The sequence below is a fragment of the Herpailurus yagouaroundi genome, unplaced genomic scaffold, assembly GCF_014898765.1.
Source record: "Herpailurus yagouaroundi ecotype Mexico unplaced genomic scaffold, PumYag 139, whole genome shotgun sequence".
Taxonomy (NCBI): Eukaryota; Metazoa; Chordata; class Mammalia; order Carnivora; family Felidae; genus Herpailurus; species Herpailurus yagouaroundi.
The window spans coordinates 563,203-583,010 of NW_024412394.1; the positions used below are offsets into that span (position 1 = coordinate 563,203).

Sequence of the window (19,808 nt, forward strand, 5' to 3'; positions counted from 1 at the left end):
GAGAATGAACGGGTCTTAGCCTTCCAGGCAGAGGAAGTGGCTAGTGTATAAAATTCCAAGGCAGGAAAGACTTTGGCATGTTCTAGGGCGAGTTTCTTTCCTTCTTTTTTTTTTTAAAAAAACCACAATATATGGGCAAAACAAACAAACACATTTTATCTGCAATCCAGAGCACAGTCACATCTAAAACAAAAGTATCGTGAAACTCTCCTTTTCCCTAAAGTGCTCAAATGGATTCTGATATTTAATCAGGTTCATTGAGATGTCATTTACATACAGTGAAATTCACTCCGTTTAGATTCTATGTGTTTTGATAAGTGTATACAATCGCTTACATCACCACAGTCAAGTTATAGAACGTTTCCATCTCCCTCAAAATTCCCTACTGATGCTTTGTGATCAACCCCTCCCCCCAACGTGGAGCTACACTGATCTGATTTCTGCCAATACAGATTTTGTTAAATTGTTTTTCTTGACGTGTGTCTAGATGTTTATTGATTTTAACGATCTTTTCTAAAAACCTGCTTTGGGTTTCATTACTTTTTGTTCTCAATTTTTATTGATTTCTGCTGTTTCTCATTTCCTTCCTTGTTCGCTTTGGATTTAATTTGCTCTTTTTTTTTTTTTTTCCTGGATTTTTAAGGTGGAGGATTAGAGTACTGATTTGAAATTTTCCGTGTTTTCTAGTTTGATGTTTAAATTTCCATGTAAGCACTGCTTTGGTGGTATCCGCAAATTTTGATAATATTGTGTTTTTATTTCTATTCAATTCAAAATATTTTCTGGTTTCCCTTGTGACTTCCTCTTTGACCCATGGGTTATTTAGAAGTACACTTTAATTTACAAATATTTGGGAGATTTTGCAAATATCGTTCTGTTATTGGTTTCTAATTTAGTTCAGTTGCGGTGAGAGAACATACTTTTTATAATTTCAATTAGATTAAATTTGGTGAGGCTTGTTTTATGGCCCAGAATGTGATCCATCTTGGTAAAGGCTCCATGCATCCTTGGAAAGAACGTTGTTTTTCTGTCGTTGGGTGGAATGTTCCATAAACGTCAATTAGGTCAAATTTGTTGATGGTGGGTTCAGGTCTTTACACCTTTGCTAATTTTCTGTCTGGTTGTCTTATCAATTACGGAGACAGGAATGTTGAAGTCTCCAACTGTAACTGTGGATTTATCTATTTTGTTTTTCACTTCTAGAAGTTTTGCTATATGTTGTTTGAGGCTGTGGTCAATGCATGAAATTTTAGGACTGTTATGAATTGATTCCTTTATTGTTAGGTCCCTCTTTATCCCTGGTAATATTCCTTACTGTGAAGTCTAGTTTGTCTGGTATTAATATAGCCCCTCTTCTTTTAGTGTTTGTATGTATATCCTTTTGCATACTTTTATTTTTAACTCAGATATGGATTTATATTTGATGTGTTTCTGGTAGAGGGCATATAATTTGGATCTTGCTTTTATTTGTGCAACATAGTTCAAAAGGAAAATAGGTAACCAATAGAGTGAGAGAAAATATTCATAATACATACAGGCAACAGAAGACCAATATGAAAATAGATGAAGAATTTCTACAAATCAGTTGGAAAAAGACAGAAATACACAATACAAAACTGAGCAAACAACTTGGAGAGACATTTCACGACAGCTGATATTCAATGGCCAATAAACTTATGAAAAAGTACTCAGCTTCATTAGCTGTCAGAGAAATTCTAATTAAAGCCACAACATGATGCCACGACATATCCCCAGAAGGACTCAAATGAAAAAGATTAATGACAGCAAGTGTTGGCAAGGATGTGGAGCAACTGGAACACTCACACACTATTGATGTAAATGTAAAATCGGTACAACTACTTTGGAAAATTGTCAGGCAGTATCCAAAAATACCGCCCACAAGAGTGTGTATACAATGTCTACCGAAAACATTTACTAAAATGTTCATAGTAGGGGCGCCTGGGTGGCGCAGTCGGTTAAGCGTCCGACTTCAGCCAGGTCACGATCTCGCGGTCCGTGAGTCCGAGCCCCGCGTCGGGCTCTGGGCTGATGGCTCAGAGCCTGGAGCCTGTTTCCGATTCTGTGTCTCCCTCTCTCTCTGCCCCTCCCCCGTTCATGCTCTGTCTCTCTCTGTCCCAAAAAAATAAATAAACGTTAAAAAAAATTAAAGAAAAAATAAAAAATAAAATGTTCATAGTAGCACTCCTCATAGTAGCTCCATATTCGAAGCTAGACAGATGCCATTAACAGTAGAATGGATAAATTGTGTTACATTGTCACAAAGGGACAGGGGGGCGAACTATAGGGCCACGCAACAACGCAGATGAATCTCATTGACGTAATGTTGAATGAGAGAAATCAAACACAAAAGGTGACATACTGTATGACTCCATTTATATAAAATACAAAATGGTCAACATGAATCTACATGTTAGAAATGGAAAAGGGTTACCCTTGTGGGTAGCAATTGGAAGGGGGTAGATGAAGCCATCCCATGAGGGAATATTCTGGAATCTTCCATTTCTTTCTCTTGAAGGTAGTTACAAGGCTGTGTTCATTTTTGTGAAAAATATCAAGTTGTATGTTTATGATATGTACCCTTTGGGTACGCAAGTTACATGCTTCCATAAAAAGTTTTCAATGAAGACACTGAAAAACAAAAAGTCGAATAATCTTATGAGACTTTTTACAAAAAACAGGCCACTGATCCCTGCTTTCATCTCCTTTCCTGTTTAGAGTTCCTGTCTTTATTTATGTTTATTTTGGTATTAATTTCATAATACTATCATATTTTATCAAAGTCATTCATGCACACAGTTTAAATACTTCAACAGGGCTTGTTATCGAAAACGACACCCACCCCCTACTGGGCCTTATCTGCCCATTTCTCATCCCCGGGTCAGTCCAACATAGTTCATTTTGGTTAAATGGATATTCACTGTTAACCTATTACCACTGCACAAACATTACTTGCTGCGTAACCTCCCATTCCCCCTTGACCTAATAATTGCCTTTTTGTGAATTATTTCTACCTTCTTACCATGAATTCAATGTTCAAATATCCCCCAGTGCATATTTCTTCTCAATTTCTTCAAATACGTTAAGTAGTCTATCCTTCTTCTGAATGAAATTCCCTTTTTTAAAAAAATTTTAAACATTTACGTATTTATTTTTTGAGACACAGAGACAGAGCACAAGTGGGGGAGGGGCAGAGAGAGAGGGAGACAGAATCAGAAACAGGCTCCAGGCTCTGAGCTGTCAGCACAGAGCCCAACATGGGGCTCGAACTCACAAACCGTGAGATCATGACCTGAGTCGAGCCAAAGTTGGACGCTTAACCGACTGAGCCACCCAGGCACCCCAATCCTCCCATTTTAGAATGACACCCTCGCCATCTGCTGTCCTCCAGTCTAGAAACTCTTTAATTGGTACCTTCTGGGATATAAATGCTCAGACTTCTGCTAGTTTGGGAGGAGAAGTCATATACCTGCTGTCAGAGGAGGGGTATTTGGGGTTCAGCTGCTTCTTAAGTAGACTTCCAGCTAAACGTTCTGTTTTCAGCCCCATACTCACCTCCAGAGGTGATTTGTGTCACTAATTCCTTTTGCGGCTTCTTTGATGTAAATGTGGTTGCTGCTCGGTTTTCCCCAGCTTTCTCTAATCTACTAAATTAGTTACCGTTTGCCTTGCAGCTTTCCAATTTCCAACATTTTGTTGCTACTGTCTCCTTTTCTATTCTCCTCACTGTGTGATTTCGGTCATTAAAAAGAATGCCTTACCAGAATTCCTTCTGTGTCCTTTTATAACCTGCTATTTTATCACAGACAATGTGACATTTTACTTCTAATCAACTGGGAAAACTCCACATTGGTAACTTCTCAGAAACAGATTGTCACAAAGTTATTTGAGTGACAGGGCATCTTGCCTGGCTGGTGAAGACAGTCTTCCCCTTCAACTTTCTGCCTTTATTGCTCTAGAAGCTTGAGAGCATTGATTGGCTTTTTGCTTTGTATCTACGAGAAAGAGAAAAGGAGGATGTGATGTCTGCTCACCACCACCCCGGGCCCTAGTACAAGTGTAAGTGCCAGTGGTTAATAGATCCAGGCTCATCAGCAGAAGGAGCTGTTTCCTGAGAGATGTCGGGGACTCCAGACACAAGTCCTGCTGCTGTGGGGCCTATTGTCCCAGTTTGTCACACGTTAATGTGGTAATCTGAGGACCGGCTGATGGCTTCTTCTGTAGGATATCAGTTCCGGTAACAGCAAAGCTTCCTTAAGCAGCTTTGAGAACTATGAGTGTTGAATCAGAATAGGAGAGGAGGAACACGGCAGATACTTCATGGAGGCTACAGCTGATATTTACAAACACATGTAAGGCCTCTTGTGGGCTCATCTAAAAAAAAAAAAAAACACAGGGAAGAGGGGCACCTGGGTGGCTCAGTCAGTTAAGCATCTAACTCTTGGTTTTGGCTCAGGTCATGATCTCACAGTTTGTGATTTCAAGCCCCTCCTTGGGCTCCGCCCTGAGAGCTCGGAGCCTGCTTGGGATTCTCTCTCCCTCTGTCTCTGCCCCTCCTGGCTTGCACTCTCTCTCTCTTTCTCAAAAATTAATAATAAAAATAAATAAACTTAAAAAAATTAAAACAAAACAAACAGGGAAGAGAACTTTCTGTAGGACTGGCTGATATAGGTTGAGACCTATGGTGGTCTGCTGTATCGGTGACCCCTAATGGATGCCTCGCAATATTCACAACCTTGTGTAGCCAATAGGCTACAGTGGATGGGACTATGAGCCAGTTCTGAGCCTAAGCCTAAAGAGACCCTGGTAGTTTTCATTTTTGCTCTCCTGGGGACTTTGAGTCTCCAGGTAAGAAGTCTGTGTACCCTGCTGGAGCGACTGTGTGGAAAGGCCACACAGAGAGGGAGGGGCCCTGAGATTTCACAACAAAGAGCCGAGGAAGCCAGCAACAATGAGAACCGAGGCTTCAGGTGTGTGACACCAGTTGAGCAATTGCAGTCATCCCCTGGCCACTTGAGCCTTGCCAGCTGAGGCTCAAGACCTGTGAGTGAAGAAGCCCTCGAGGGCATTCCAGCGCCAGCGGGCATCACATGAATCAGAAGCCAGCTACGACCTGCCAGAATTCGTTGTGAGAAACAATAAAGCGGCAACTGTTTTAAGACATCGAGTTTTGGTCGATAGGTCACCAGACTGAACCAGAAGAACTTCGGGTTCTTGATGTCTGAGGCACTGCCCCTATCCATCAAGAATGTCATGGCATTGAGACTGTGCTCAAAAAGAGCTAAAGAAACGGCAAAAAGAGTTAAAGAAAAAGCATATACTGGTCTGGAAGAAAAATGTGCATTTAGAGTTTTTTCAAGTTTCTTGATTTTTAGAGTGGGGGGGGGGGGCAGGGAGGGAGGAGCAGAGAGAGAAGGCGGGAGAGAATCCCAAGCAGGTTCTGCACTGTCAGCACATTGCCCGACGTGAGGCTTGAGATCATGACTTGAGCCGAAATCAAGAGTCGGGTGCTTAATTGACTGAGCCACCCAGGTGTCCTTGGAATTTTTATAAAATCTCTAAAAAAGATTTGAGCTTAGGCATTTTCTCCTTTACTCACTGTTGGTTTCAAAAACCTAAACTTAAAGACAAGAGTGGGAAATGCCCCCAAACACTACCTTCAGATTGGGTGGCTTTTTACGGATCCCAGTATGAGCTCCCTTTAACCCATGGCAAGGGAGCTGGGGCCTCCTCCACTTGTGATATTTTTTGGCAGTGGCTTAAATCTGATGCCTGTAGTTTATTTATTTACTTACTTACATTTTATTTTTTAAGTTTATTTCTTCTGAGAGAGAGAGAGAGAGAGAGAGAGAGAGAGAGAGCTTGCATATGTGATTGGGGGAAGGGCAGAGAGAGGCGGGCAGAGAGAGAATCCCAAGCAGGTTCACGGTGGGGGGGGGGGTGGGGGTCAGCGCAGAGCCAGATGCAGGGCTAGAACTCACAAACCATGAGATCATGACTTGAGACAAAGGCAGATGCTTAATTGACTGAGCCACCCAGGTGCCCTTATTTATTTTTATTTTAGAGGGAGAGAACTCAAGCAGGGAAGAAGGGCAGAGGAAGAGAGAGAGAATCTTAAGCAGTCTCTACATTCAGCGTGGAGCCAACTTGGGCCTCGATCCCATGACCCCAGGATCATGACCTGAGCCAAAATCAAGAGTCAGGTGCTCAACTGACTAAGCCACCCAGGCGCCCCGATCTGATGCCTTTAGTTTATTTTTTCCTTAATGTTTATTTATTTTTGAGAGAGAGACAGAGACAGAGCATGAGTGGGGGAGGGGCAGAGAGAGGGAGACACAGAATCCAAAGCAGTCTCCAGGCTCTGAGCTGTCAGCACAGAACCTGACTGGGGCTCGAACTCATGAGTAGTGAGACCATGACCTGAGCTGAAGTCAGACGCTCAACCAAGTGAGCCACCCAGGCACCCCTGATGCCTTTAAAGCCAGGTTGGGTGCCTGGGTGGCTCAGTCGGTTAAGCGTCTGACTTCAGCTCAGGTCATGATCTCCCAGTTCGTGGGTTTGAGCCCCACGTTGGGTTCTGTGCTGACAACTCAGAACCTGGAGCCTGCTTTGGATTCTGTGTCTCCCTCTCTCTCTGTCCCTCGCCTGCTTGGGCTCTGTCTCAAAAATAAATAAACATCAAAAAAATTTTTTTAATAAACAAATGAAGCCAACATAAGTTTTTTGGGTTTTTTTTTTCTCATTAAACTTTTGTTTTAATGGGTCTCAAAATTCAATTCTGTGACAGATTTTTGGTCAAGTTGTTTCCATTAAAAAGTACTGACTTTAAAAATGAATAACTTAAAATTGCCACACACACACACACACACACACACACACACACACACAAAAGGTCCACAAAACCTCCTTTCCTTCTGAAGGTTTTATGATTCATTGTTATCATTAACCAGTCTTTTACTTTAAACTTAAATGGCAAATTGATACAAACAGTTCTGAGACTGTTCTACCACCATAAAGCCAGGTTACATTTTAAAAATAAACTCCTGCAAGAAAGAAAAACATTTTAAAAATAAACTCCTGCAAGAAGGAAAATACTCATCTTTACAGAATCCTCCTCATGTGGTGCTGGTACATTCTCTCAAGAAGTACCTTAATATAAGGAAAGGAGGTGAGGTTAGTAACCATAGCAGACAGGGCTTGAATCCCACCTCTTTCATGGTTTAGCTGTGGGGCTTTGGAGAAGTTATTCAACCTCTTTCAGTCTGTGCTCCCTCATCATTGAAAAGTGAGAATGTTAATACCTATCTTGAAGGATTGCCTTGAGAATAAAAGAGGTAATGTATATGAAAGTACATAACATACTCCTGGGCATATGGTAAGGCTCAAAAATATCTTGGCTTCATTTTGCTGCATTCGTAAGTTATTGGAGCCAGAGTTATGACTCAAGGAGGTCGAAGAACAGTGAAAGGGCTAGACAGCTCAGTGGTAGTTGGTCAGGACCATCACTGCCCTCTCTTCTCTCCATTGCCATTGACTTAGATCCTAGAGATACTAAAATAGTAACCTATTACCCTATATTTTCTGTAATCCCCATCCCTATGCTCATCACAGAAAACAAGGGTTCTGGTTTTATCTCAAGAAAGAATGATAATACAACACCGATTATAAATGAGTCAAATTTTTCTTTGGGGCTTTAAAAGCCAACGACTCATGACATAAGAAAACCTCTTTAAAAGGATAATTGAAGACCTGATTTTTCTCAACATTGTCACGCATATGCACACATACTCACACACATGCATACACACACTGACACGTGTGCATGAACACAAAGGACTAGCCAAAAATTCCCTGGACTTCAGAGTAGAGAGCATTCTAGCTCTAGTTTTGCCATTGACTTAGATCCTTAGAAACTATTAATGTGTTTTTCCCTTTGCACTTAGCAAGGAAATGACCTCCTCCTTATTTGGTTATGGCATCAATCTGTTTGTGAGGAGATTAAGATTGTTTCAGGAGGAATACTAAGAAGAAAAGAGCTAATATGCATTAGTGAAATTCAAAATAGTTTTTTTCCAGCAAAACAATAGGCTTGAAAACTGGACTCTGTGAGAGAAATAATTTTCTATATTCACTTAGCTCCCATTTAACAAGATCAAGATCCAAAACTAGATTCAAATCCCCACCAAAGTAGGGGTAATTTAGTCTATTGTCTCTGATTTCCTCATCTACTCATGACGATGATGATAACACCTATATCAAAGGATTGTTTCCAGAATGAACTTCTGTCTTCTGAAGTGGGACTTAGGAAGTGGGCCAGGAAGCCAAGGATATGATATCGAAGGAATAAAAGAGAAGCCTGCCCTTTCCTTTCTTGGACATTGAAGAAGATAGCTAGAAGGTGAGAGTGAGATAAGAATCAAAGAGGCCTAACTTGCTTTTGTGGGAATGGCTTCAGAAATATCCAGAAAGAGAAGAAATCATTGAAGTTGGCACAAACTTGTGCCCAATGTAGATAAATGGACAAATCAGGGTAAACTGTCAGAGAGAAAGGGTCTAGTTTGTACTTCTAGTCCTCCAGTGATGAGTATTCAGTTGAGAGCCATGGGCATGCCATGGAGAATGGTATGGCAGCAAGATCCAAACAGGGAACAGAGGCATGTAGTTTGCGTCAGAGCCTGGATGGGGGCCATGTCAAAATTCAAGGGGTCCACTGGGCTTTGCAGAGCTATGGGGAGGTTGAAGTCAGACCTAGTCAAGAAAGACATGTGAGGGGGCACCTGGGTGGCTCAGCCCATTAAGTGTCTGACCCCTGATTTTGGCTCAGGTCCTGATCTGGCAGTTCATGAGTTTGAGCCCCACATTGGGCTCTGTGCTGACAGCACAGAGCCTGCTTGGGATTCTCTGTCTCCTCTCTCTTTGCTCCTCCTCCACTCATGCTCTCTCTCTTTCAAAAATAAATAAACTTAAAAAAAAAGAAAGAAAGAAAGACATGTGAGATACTGTAAGTGCTGACTTTAGCCAAAGGCCAGCAGGGGGAGAATGACCAAGTGCATATTGGCCCATAAACCAGAGGAGCCAAAGGACACATTGAGAGCACAAGGACCCCAATTCTCCTCACACACCCATTCCCGAGGAGATCACTTAAGCCTCTTCTCTCTCTCCATGCACTCTCACAGCTACTTGGAAAAAAGCCTGGGAAGAGGCAAGACCTCTGAGAAATCTGAGACTCTGAGCATTTTTACCTAGATAGATTAAAAAATATCTGAACAACCTGTTTGTTCTGTGGTATTGCACTGAAACAACTACAGCTTTTAATGCCACCCAGTGGATGAAGTTTGTAAGAAAGACCACATTGCTTATAGATAAACTATTTCTCCTCACATCTCTGAGTTGTAGTATAAGATAATTGACCCTATTAAGGAGCTTAGACATTGGTGGGACCCTCAAAATCGACTGCAATAGTCAGTTTTTGTTGTGTAACAAACAACTCCAAGATCTCAATGGCTTATAACAAAAACCACCTATTTTCATGCTTTTGGTGGTAGAAGTTGGCTATGGTTTGACTTATCCAAGTTGGGCTTGACAGGGAGTAGTAGGGCTTCAGACTTCTGGTTATGTTCAGTTATTTAATCTGGGACCCAAGCTGGAGGGGCAGTGCATGTCTGGAATTTGCTCTTCTCTTACCACATCACAGGAGTGTAAGAAGCAAAGGCAAATCACAAAAGCACATTTAAAGTATATGTTTGTATCATGTTCTATGGCATTCTATTGGCCCAAGGAAAGTCACATAGCAAAAGGCATGGATGTATACTTAAATAAAGGGGAGGCAGAGAATTGGGAATAACAATCGAAACTGCCAGAGGACCACTGTTCCCTGCCCACCCCTCACTCCCAAGCAATAATATTTCCAAAATGATGTGTGAATTCTAGGAGCAAAGTTTCCCGTGTGCAAAGAGTATCAGTGGAGAATCACAGAGGGCCCAAGGAGCCAGCATACCAAGCATGATGGAGCAGGATGAGGAAAGCCTAGGTCTTGGATGACATAGTTTAAGGTGTTTACCAGCCACCTACCTCCAGACCTTTTTGTAATATGAAATGAGTTAATATCTATACTGTTAGTTGAGTTTTCTGTCAGTTGCAGCTGAGTGTATCCTAACCAAAACTGGTTAGACTCTTATTAACTCTATTTTTCCTTGAGGCCTAGAGAAGTAAGTGCTGGAGGTTGGATTTGAACCCAAGCTTTGTCTACAGAGCACATGCTTTTACTTTACTATGATACCTTGCCCTCCAAGTCTTGTGTGAGGCTGAAGTCTCTTAGATACATGTCAGCTGATTCAACGGGTAATGGAGTTAAATGTCTCCATGGTGAAAAAGCAGAAAGTCTGGGTATAGCAGTAAAAAATACCAACATGGCTTTGATCTGGCCCTGTAGCCATACAACTCAGAGAAGAGTCAGGGCCAGGCACCAGAGGATACTCAGATGTAGGGCTAGTCCTGAGGTTTCTCTGAGTTTTATGCAGGAAGAGATGTTAGGTGATGGTGACCTCACTCAACAATTTAATCAACCTACACACTTAAAATAAGCCCCCTCAAGCACCTGCTCCCTTCATCCCCCTCTTCTGCTTTGAAACAATGAAAAGGAAATTTGGCAAATAGCAAGTCTAAGCCATCAGTCTTCAAATCTATTCTATAGATCAAAATTTCTGGGCCACATGGAAATACCTCTCTAGGTAGATACCAGGAACTGACCCAACAATTGTATCCCACACAGTAGGTGCTCATGAAGGTTTACTGAATGAATGAACAAACCACAATATAGGATCAGGGCCTGATGAACCTCCCTGCAAGCCTAAAGATCTGTTGGCCAGTGTATTTAGAGTTATTGAAGCTCAAAGGTCTACCTGATATTAGTCAAAGTCATGTGAGACAGATCAGCTAGAATACCCAGGATATCATGTCTTTCCAGCGAGTAGATTTCTCATACCTCTGTCCAAGGAACTTCTTACTACTGAGGTACAGATGCAGAATAAACATGATAGTCACTGAGCATGAGTCAGAGGGGTGAGGACATGTTAGGCAAGTTTCCCTAGGGCCCCACAGAAGCCATTGAAACATGCCTGTCTTGACAGGATTTGGTAATTCTGAAAGTATAATTTAATTTCTCAGGCCTGGATACAATTTTGTCACACAGTACAAGATAGATAGATCAGTTATCAGATATATATATATATATATATATATATATATATATATATATATATGTGAATATATATGTATATATATATACCAGATATCTGATCTATCTATATCTATATATATATCAGTTTAAATTATATGTATATCAGTTTAAATTATATATATAATATATATATATAACTTATATATTATATATATAATTTAAACTGATATTTTGAGGGACTCCTCCTCCTATTAAGAGAAGTCTAGCCCTGTCCAAGCCCCAGCTTCTTGTCTGTGAGAGTACCTCCAGGGTTTTCCCCATAACCCTACATAGCACTTGGCTCTCAGGTGGCACAATGAATGCCCAGGATTCTAACAGAACTCCAGTGATGATGGGGTCCCTGGTGCTGACACATCTCTGTCCCCATCACTTTTTTTATACTGAGCTTCTGCACAGAGGGACCAGGGTGGGGCATCCACCTCCTTCCATAGGCCTCTGCTTCCATAGCTGGTGCTGTGGTCTTTCTTAGTTCTTTTACTTGTTCTGAAGCAGAAGGCCTTCGCAGGGAGCTCAAATTTGCCCATATCCAAGAATAACTTGATTCATGTCCGATTTTGAGGCTACTTCTTTTACTCATTCACTTAGTCAGTCAACAAATATTGATGGTCAACTTTGTGCCATCAGCGTGCGAAGCACAGGGTCCCTGCCTTCAAGCAGCTTGTGGCCCAGCTGAAAATATTAACATTTAGTGAAACATTACAATGAAATGTGAAGTGAGTTATGATAGAACAAATAAAATGTGCTATGAGGGATATGGAACAGGGACAGCTAATCTCATGTGACACAGTAAAGAGCTTCCTGAGGATATGAAGTTCACGGTGAGAACTGAAGGATGAATAGAAATTAGCCCAGTAAAAGAGTGAGGAGACTTAAATTTTTTTTTAATGTTTATTTATTTTGAGAGAGAGAGTGTGTGTGTGTGTGTGAGTGGGGGAGGGGCAGAGAGAAAGAAGGATTGAGAGAGAGAGAGAGACAGAGAGAGAGAGAGAGAGAGAGAGAGAGAGAGAGAGAGAGAATGAATCTCAAGCAGGCTTCACACTCAGCGTGGAGCCTGACTCGGGGCTTGATCCCATGACTGTGAGCTCATGGCCTGAAGTGAAATCAAGAGTCTGACGGTTAATTAACTGAGCCAACCAGGCGCCCTGGGCCTTAGAAATATTTTTTTTTAAATTAGGGTGCCTAGCTAGCTCAGCGGGTAGAGCATGTGACTCTTGATCTCTGACTAACGAGTTCAAGCCCCACCTTGGGCATAGAGATTATTAAAAAAGAAAAAAAAATTAAAGAGTGTGGGGCCAAGGGGCTCACTGTTTTGTACAAATTATTTGAAGGTAGAAAAAACACTCCATGAGATTATTATTTGGATACAGGGTTATAACCGACATTAAAACAAAAACAGCATACACTTTCCCAGGGAAGAGAAAAAAGAGAGTACATTTTCAAATTATTTTATAATGCTTAATATAACTTTGTTCAACGTTTATTTATTTTTGGGACAGAGAGAGACAGAGCATGAACGGGCGAGGGGCAGAGAGAGAGGGAGACACAGAATCGGAAACAGGCTCCAGGCTCCGAGCCATCAGCCCAGAGCCCGACGCGGGGCTCGAACTCACGGACCGCGAGATCGTGACCTGGCTGAAGTCGGACGCTTAACCGACTGCGCCACCCAGGCGCCCCTAACATTGTTAACATTAGACAAAGACAGTATAAGATAGGAAAACTATAGGCTAATCTCACTAACAAACATAGTTGGGAAAATCCTAAACAAGATTTTTGTAAATCTAACCCAGCTCTGTGTGTGTGTGTGTGTGTGTGTGTGTGTGTGCGTGTGTGTGTGTGTAAATCTAACCCAGCTGTGTGTGTACTGCTAACCTGACAATTAAAAAGGGGGGAAACACCATAAATAATTATTGTATTATTTATAGGGATTTTATTGTCTACATAGAAAACCCAACACACTATTAGAATTGATAGGAAACCTTAGAAATGTTACTGGATATGAGATTAATAAGCAAAAAAACTGGTTTTATTTATACAAGTGGCGGATTAGTAAGAAAATATAATTTTAAAAAGCCCTTTACAATACAATAAAGATTTGAAAGTAACTAGGGATAAATCAAACAAAAATGTTCAAGAAATTTCTGAGAAAAATTATATCATTTTATTGAAATGTGCTAAAGCAGACCTAAATAAACGGAAAGTCATACCATGTTTTTGGATGAGAAGACTTAATATTACAATGGTGTCAACTCTCCCCAAAGTAATCTGTAAATCTAATGCAATTCTAATAAAAATCCCTAGTAATAGTTTTTCCGGACGTCACAAGCTGATTCCAAAATTTATATGGATGAACAAAGAGCCAAGAACAACTAAGATATCACAAGATATGTGCCTTACCATATATCAAGAATTATGGCAGGGCGCCTGGGTGGCGTAGTTAAGCATGGGATTCTTGATTTCAGCTCAGGTCACGATCTCTGGTTGTGAGATCAAGTCCCGCATCAGGCTCTGTGCTGATGGCACAGAGCCTGCTTGGGATTCTCTCTCTCTCTCCCTTTCTCTGTACCTCTTCAGCTCTCTCTCTCTCTCTCTCTCTCTCTCTCTCAAACTAAATAAATAAACCTTAAAAATAAATAAATAATAAATAAACACTAAAAAAGAATTATAGCAATTATTTAGTAATTAAAATAGTTGGGTACTGATACAGGGATAAACTCATAGGGCAATGGAGCAGAAAAGAAAGCTTAACAATAATTATGCATATGTATGGACATCTAATACTGACATAGGTAAGTTGTCCTTGTTCTGTGGATGGGATTGAGTATTCGATAAAATGCACTGAGACAATTGGTTTTCCATATGAAAAAATAAAATAAAGGGGCACCTAGGTGGTTCAGTCAGTTAAGCATCTGACTTCAGCTCAGGTCATGATCTCACGGTTCATGAGTTCGAGTCCCGCATTGGGTGAGCATGAACCCCACTTTGAGTGAGCCCTGCTTCTCTCTCTCTCTCTCTCTCTCTCTCTCTCTCTCTCTCTCTCTGCCCCTCACTCACTTATGCACTCTTTCTCAAAATAAAATAAAATAAATAAAATAAAATAAAATAAAATAAAACTAGATTTCTATCTCATTTCATACAGAGAAAGGAGGCCCAACTGGATTAAAGTCCTAAATGCATAAAGCAAAATTTTTAAACTTTCAGAGAAAAATGTAGGGCAGTAGAATATTGGGATAAGATAGAATTTCTGCATAAGATACTTGAAAAGCACAAGTCCAAAGGGAAAAAATTGATAAATTTGTCTATGTTAAAATTTAAAACTTCTGGGGCGCCTGGCTGGCTCAGTTGAAAGAGCATGTGACTCCTGATCTTGGGGTTGTTAGTTCAAGCCCCACGTTGGGTGTAGAGATCACTTCAAAATAAATCTTAAAAAAAAAAGAAATAAAAGTCATTATACATGGAGTTTTGAAAAACAAATTAACAACAAAACATTGGTTACCTCTGAGAAGGGTTTACAGAGTAGCCAAGCAATAGGATAATGAGGGAGACTTTTTATTGGTTACCTTTTTTTAAAAAAAATTTTTTTAACGTTTATTTATTTTTGAGACAGAGAGGGACAGAGCATGAATGGGGGAGGGTCAGAGAGAGGGAGACACAGAATCTGAAACAGGCTCCAGGCTCTGAGCTGTCAGCACAGAGCCCGACGCGGGGCTCGAACCCATGGACCGCGAGATCATGACCCGAGCCGAAGTCGGCCGCTCAACCGACTGAGCCACCCAAGGCGCCCCTGGTTACTTTTTTTTAAAGGGTGAAATTCAAATAGCATACAGTTAATCATTTTCACGTGACAGTTTAGTGGTATTTAGTATATTCACAATGTTAATGTAACCACTACCTTTCTCTAATTTCAAAGATTTTTCATCACCCCATAAACACGCTTCCTGTCCATTAAGTAAATCACATTCCCCTTGACTTCATCACCCTCTAACCTCTACTCTGTTTTTTGTTTTAAGTTTATTTATTTATTTTGAGAGAGAGAGAGAGAAAGAGAGAGAGAGCACGCACATGCACACACGAGTAAGGGAGAGGCAGAGAGAGCTGTCAGCACATAGCCCTACGCAGCGCTTTTGGATCTTGCAAACCCTGAGATTGTGACCTGGGCCAAAATCAAGAGCCAGACATTCGACTGACTGAGACAGCCAGAGCCCCCCCCCCCCCCGCCTTTTGTAAGTTTATTTTGCATTCTGTCTCTATGGATTTGCCTATATATATATCGTATAAAAAGGAATCACACAATTTGACCTTTTGTATCTGGTTTCTTAGGCTTAGCATAATTCAGCGTTCATCAAAGTAGCATGTATCTGTACTACATTCCTTTTTTATGGCTGAATACTTAGTATTCCATTCTATGTATGTATCATAACGTGCTTATCCATTCATCAGTTGATGGACACTTGGGCTGTTTCCACCTTTTTGGCTATTAGAAAAATCGCTGCTATAAACATTCTTGTACAACTTTCTGTGTGTACACACGCTTTTATTTCTTGGGTAAAATTGCTGGCTCATATCGAGAATAAACAATGCTGCGCGCTACCTAAAGTGGTAAGGACAGATTTTAGTCGGTAAGATACTACTGCAGTGGAGAAAAGAGTCCCACATGCATGAAACTCAACTCTGATTCGTACAGAGGTAACTGGGCATTTTAAAGGGAGAATGAGGGAATAGGGAGGGGGGTGAGTGGCAACTTTGTAGAGTCAGGGAAGTGGAAAGTTACAAAAAGCAGGAAGCGGGGGAGTTGGTCCGTGTGAAATCCATTTGGGTTTATTAACTGGTGCTTATCCAGGTTAGGCTTCTACCCTCCCAAAGAGGCTGAGAGGCAGGGGTCCTACCTTCAGGCCGCCTCCAGTTTTCTCAGGCAGGTGCTTTAAGGGGGTCAAGGGTCATTGCAAGGATGTGGCCTTGAGCTGTTAGAAACGATGTTAGCATTTGTTTAAGTCTTTATAGGTCTAGATTGAAAGGGTTTAGAGACACCTGGCTAGAGTTTGGTCAAGGAGAGCATCTTTTTTAGTCATATGGTAATTCTATACTTAACTTTTTGAAGAACCCTGGTTATCTTTGTGTGCCTTTTGAAATACATGTGAATATATTGCTATTCCAAAAATTAATAATAAAAGGTGCATTGATGTGGACGTCATATATAGGCATATAACCAAGAAGAATTACTATCTAGAATTTATAGAGTGCTTCCACAAATCAATATGAAAAAGACAATAAACCCCACAGAAAAAGTGAAGACAGGACAAAAGACAATTCCTCAAAGAAGAAGAAACAAAAACTGCCAATGAAAATAACGAGATAACACTTCACATCCATCAGATTGGCAAAGATAAGTCTGGTAATATCAAATGTGAGACTATGGGGCAAAAAGGACCCTCTTACATTGGGTCAGAGAGTAAACTGGAAAAACCACTGTGGAGACCATTTGGCAATCTCTAGTGGAGGTGATAACACAATTCCATTTATACACTTTTAAAAAAATGTTTATTTACTTTTGAGAGAGAGAGACAGAGCTCGAGCAGAGGAGGGGCAGAGAGAGAGACACAGAATCCGAAGCAGTCTCCAGGCTCTGAGCCATCAGCACAGAGCTCGAACTCACAAACCATGAGATCATGAACTGAGCTGCAGTTGGACACTTAGTGGACTGAGCCATCCAGGTGCCCCTCCACTTATAGACTTATACCCAAATTCTCCCACATTTGCACAAGGTATACAGAAGTATGTTTATTGCAGCATTATTTTATATAGCAATAAGGTGGAAATTATTTTTTTTAAATAAATGTCTGATAGGTCTACGTGGTTTATGCCATTTTTTTTAAGTTTATTTATTTTTGACAGAGAGCGAGAGACAGAGCATGAGTGGGGGAGGGGCAGAGAGAGGGAGACACAGAATCCGAAACAGGCTCCAGGCTCTGAGCTGTCAGCCCAGAGCCCGATGCGGGGCTCGAACTCACGGATCGTGAGATCGTGACCTGAGCCAAAGTCGGACGCTCAACTGACTGAGCCACTCAGGCGCCCCAATAAGGTGGAAATAACTTTAATATTCATAAGCGAAACAATGATACATGATCTGTGATATATTTATAAAATTGAATGTTATACTGCTGTGCTGTTCAATATGGTAGCCACAAGCCACACGGGACTCTTTACATTTAAATTTAAAAATTATAAATTTAAATTGATTCAAATGAATTCTATGTTTTAAATTTCAAAGTTTGAATTCAGTTCCTCAGTCACATTAGCTGCATTCAGATGCTTCAAGTGCTCAGTAGTGGTACCATATTGGACAGTACAGATATAGAACATTTCCATCATTGCAGAAAGTTCTACTGGACAGCACTGTTATGGAACAGATAAAATGAGTCATCTGGGTCGACATGTTTCAAAATATATAAATCTCAAAAATATAAGGTTGATAGGAAAAAGCAGGCAAGCTGCACAGGGACACCTAGAGTGTCCCATTTAAATGCCCTCCCATTTAATACACACTCCCACTTAAATAGTTTGGAAATTAAAAACATTCATTGCCTTCAGAGATGGGAAGTGTGTGGTGAGGGATGAAGTGGTTGGTATTTTTAACATACATCCTTTGCCTCTCTTAAATTTTGAATCATGCAATTATATCATCTATTCAAATATAGCAAAATAAATTCTGGCCCCAACCAGTTCAAGAAAAATGCTCAAGGCACGTACAGCCTGTTTGGACTTTGGCAAAACCATATTTATGGGTTACTTGTTGAAACCCATCCACCAGATTATCTTAAAAAAGAAACTCGTGTTTCCTTTCTGTGATATTTTACAATTGCCACAGAATGCAAAAAAAAATATTTGCACTGAAACGTCTCCAGCAAGACCTTGCTCAATCCTCTGTTAGGTTTCACATGAAAATGAAAACCTGTGATCAAAAAAGTTTTGAAATCACTTGTAAAGAAAATGTGATGTGAAGATGAAACTAGACTGTAATGTGTTAGCAAATAAGTAAATCCAGTTTGAACACGTTAAAATGCTGTATGTTCTCACAGACCCATAAAAATACAGTAATGGTACAAAATAATTTGCGGGCCTGACAATCATCACATTCAGGCTGGAGGTTACCTCTGAGGAGAGAGGAGAGCTATCTGGAAGGAGTACACAGGGGCATCAACTGAGTCTGTAGTATTTTACTTATTTAAAAAAAAAAAAGCAAAACAGGACAAATTGTTAGTGTTGAATAAGGGGGTGGTGATCCCATGAGGCTCACTATGGCTGTGCTATGTGGTTTTCTACTTATTTCTTGTTTTTTTTTTTTTTTATTTTTTTCAATGTTCATTTATTTTTTGAGAGAGAGACAGAGAGACAGAGAGACAGAGTGTGAGCAGGGAAGGGGCAGAGAGAGAGGGAGACACGGAATCCGAAGCAGGTTCCAGGTTCTGAGCTGTCAGCACAAAGCCTGAGGCAGGGCTCGAACTCACAAACTGTGAGATCATGACCCGAGCTAAGGTCAGACGCTCAACCGACTAAGCCACCCAGGCGTCCCCTCCCCTCGCCTTTTTAAACACTATAAACGCTTTATTAATCGCAAACCACCCCTGTGGGCCAAGTGGTCCTCCCAGACATCCAGGACCCAGCCACAAGTTCAGCGCAGCCTCTCGCTCTGACAGGGTGAGCACTTGGCCCTCGCGCCCAAGGCCTCTCACCTTGTGGAGGGTGGAACTGCTCCTGCGATCCGTGACCTCCACGCGCACCTGCGTGCACTGTCCCCGCGAGCCGGTCCCACCCAGCGCGTTGCCGAGCCTGGCCAGCTCGATAGGCTGAGCGGGGCTGGCCTCTGGGGTGGCGGCGCAGCGGCGGTCTGACGGAGAGCTCCTCATTTTGAAAGAGAAAGGAAGAGAAGGGAGAACAATCATTTTAAGCTTTAAATGGGAAGGCCTGGATGTGAGGGAGCACATTGCACTTCTGAGAAATTAAAAAACGCTTTGTAGCCGGATTTGCCCTGGAGAAGTCTGGCCACGTGGGCATGGGCAGCACACTGGACCATTTAAGCCGTGGTGGCAGAAAAACATAGGGAAGGGCTTCTTCATAAAGCAAATATAAGATCAGATATGAATTTTTCTTTGCAGAAGGGAAGCCTCTTTTTAATTAGCGAAGGGCTCACTAGATTTGGAAAACATCAAAAAGCTAAATACAATTCTCAAGGTGAATGCATTTTACATTGCACTTACTCCTCTCAAGATTCCGGCATCCAAAGGGAAGAAAATGCGTACCATTGTACATGCTGTGCTGAGTATATCACATCTGTGATCTCTTAATTTTTGTCATTGCCTCTCTATCTGCTCGTCTATCTGTACTCCTCACTGGGGTGAGTACTTCAAAAAAGGCAGGGACCATGTCTGTCCTGTTCACTGCTGTGTGCCCAGCGTCCCACACAGGGCCCCTGGCTCCATGCTGTAAAAAAGTATTCTCTTGGGGCGCCTGGGTGGCTCGGTCGGTTAAGCGGCCGACTTCGGCTCAGGTCATGATC

The 19,808-nt window shown here is 41.4% G+C and overlaps 1 long non-coding RNA gene across 1 annotated transcript in view; it reads right to left on the minus strand.

Annotated features, from left to right (window-relative positions):
• Window positions 1–2,372: 2,372 nt before the first annotated feature.
• The window catches only part of LOC121029287 (uncharacterized), a 34,849-nt gene continuing 17,413 nt past the window's right edge, over window positions 2,373–19,808 (minus strand). The window contains exons 2-3 of the long non-coding RNA XR_005789658.1: window positions 3,041–3,134; window positions 2,373–2,649 (exon numbers count right to left, since the gene is read on the minus strand). This is a non-coding gene — a long non-coding RNA (uncharacterized LOC121029287). The remainder of the gene's footprint in view (window positions 2,650–3,040; window positions 3,135–19,808) is intronic.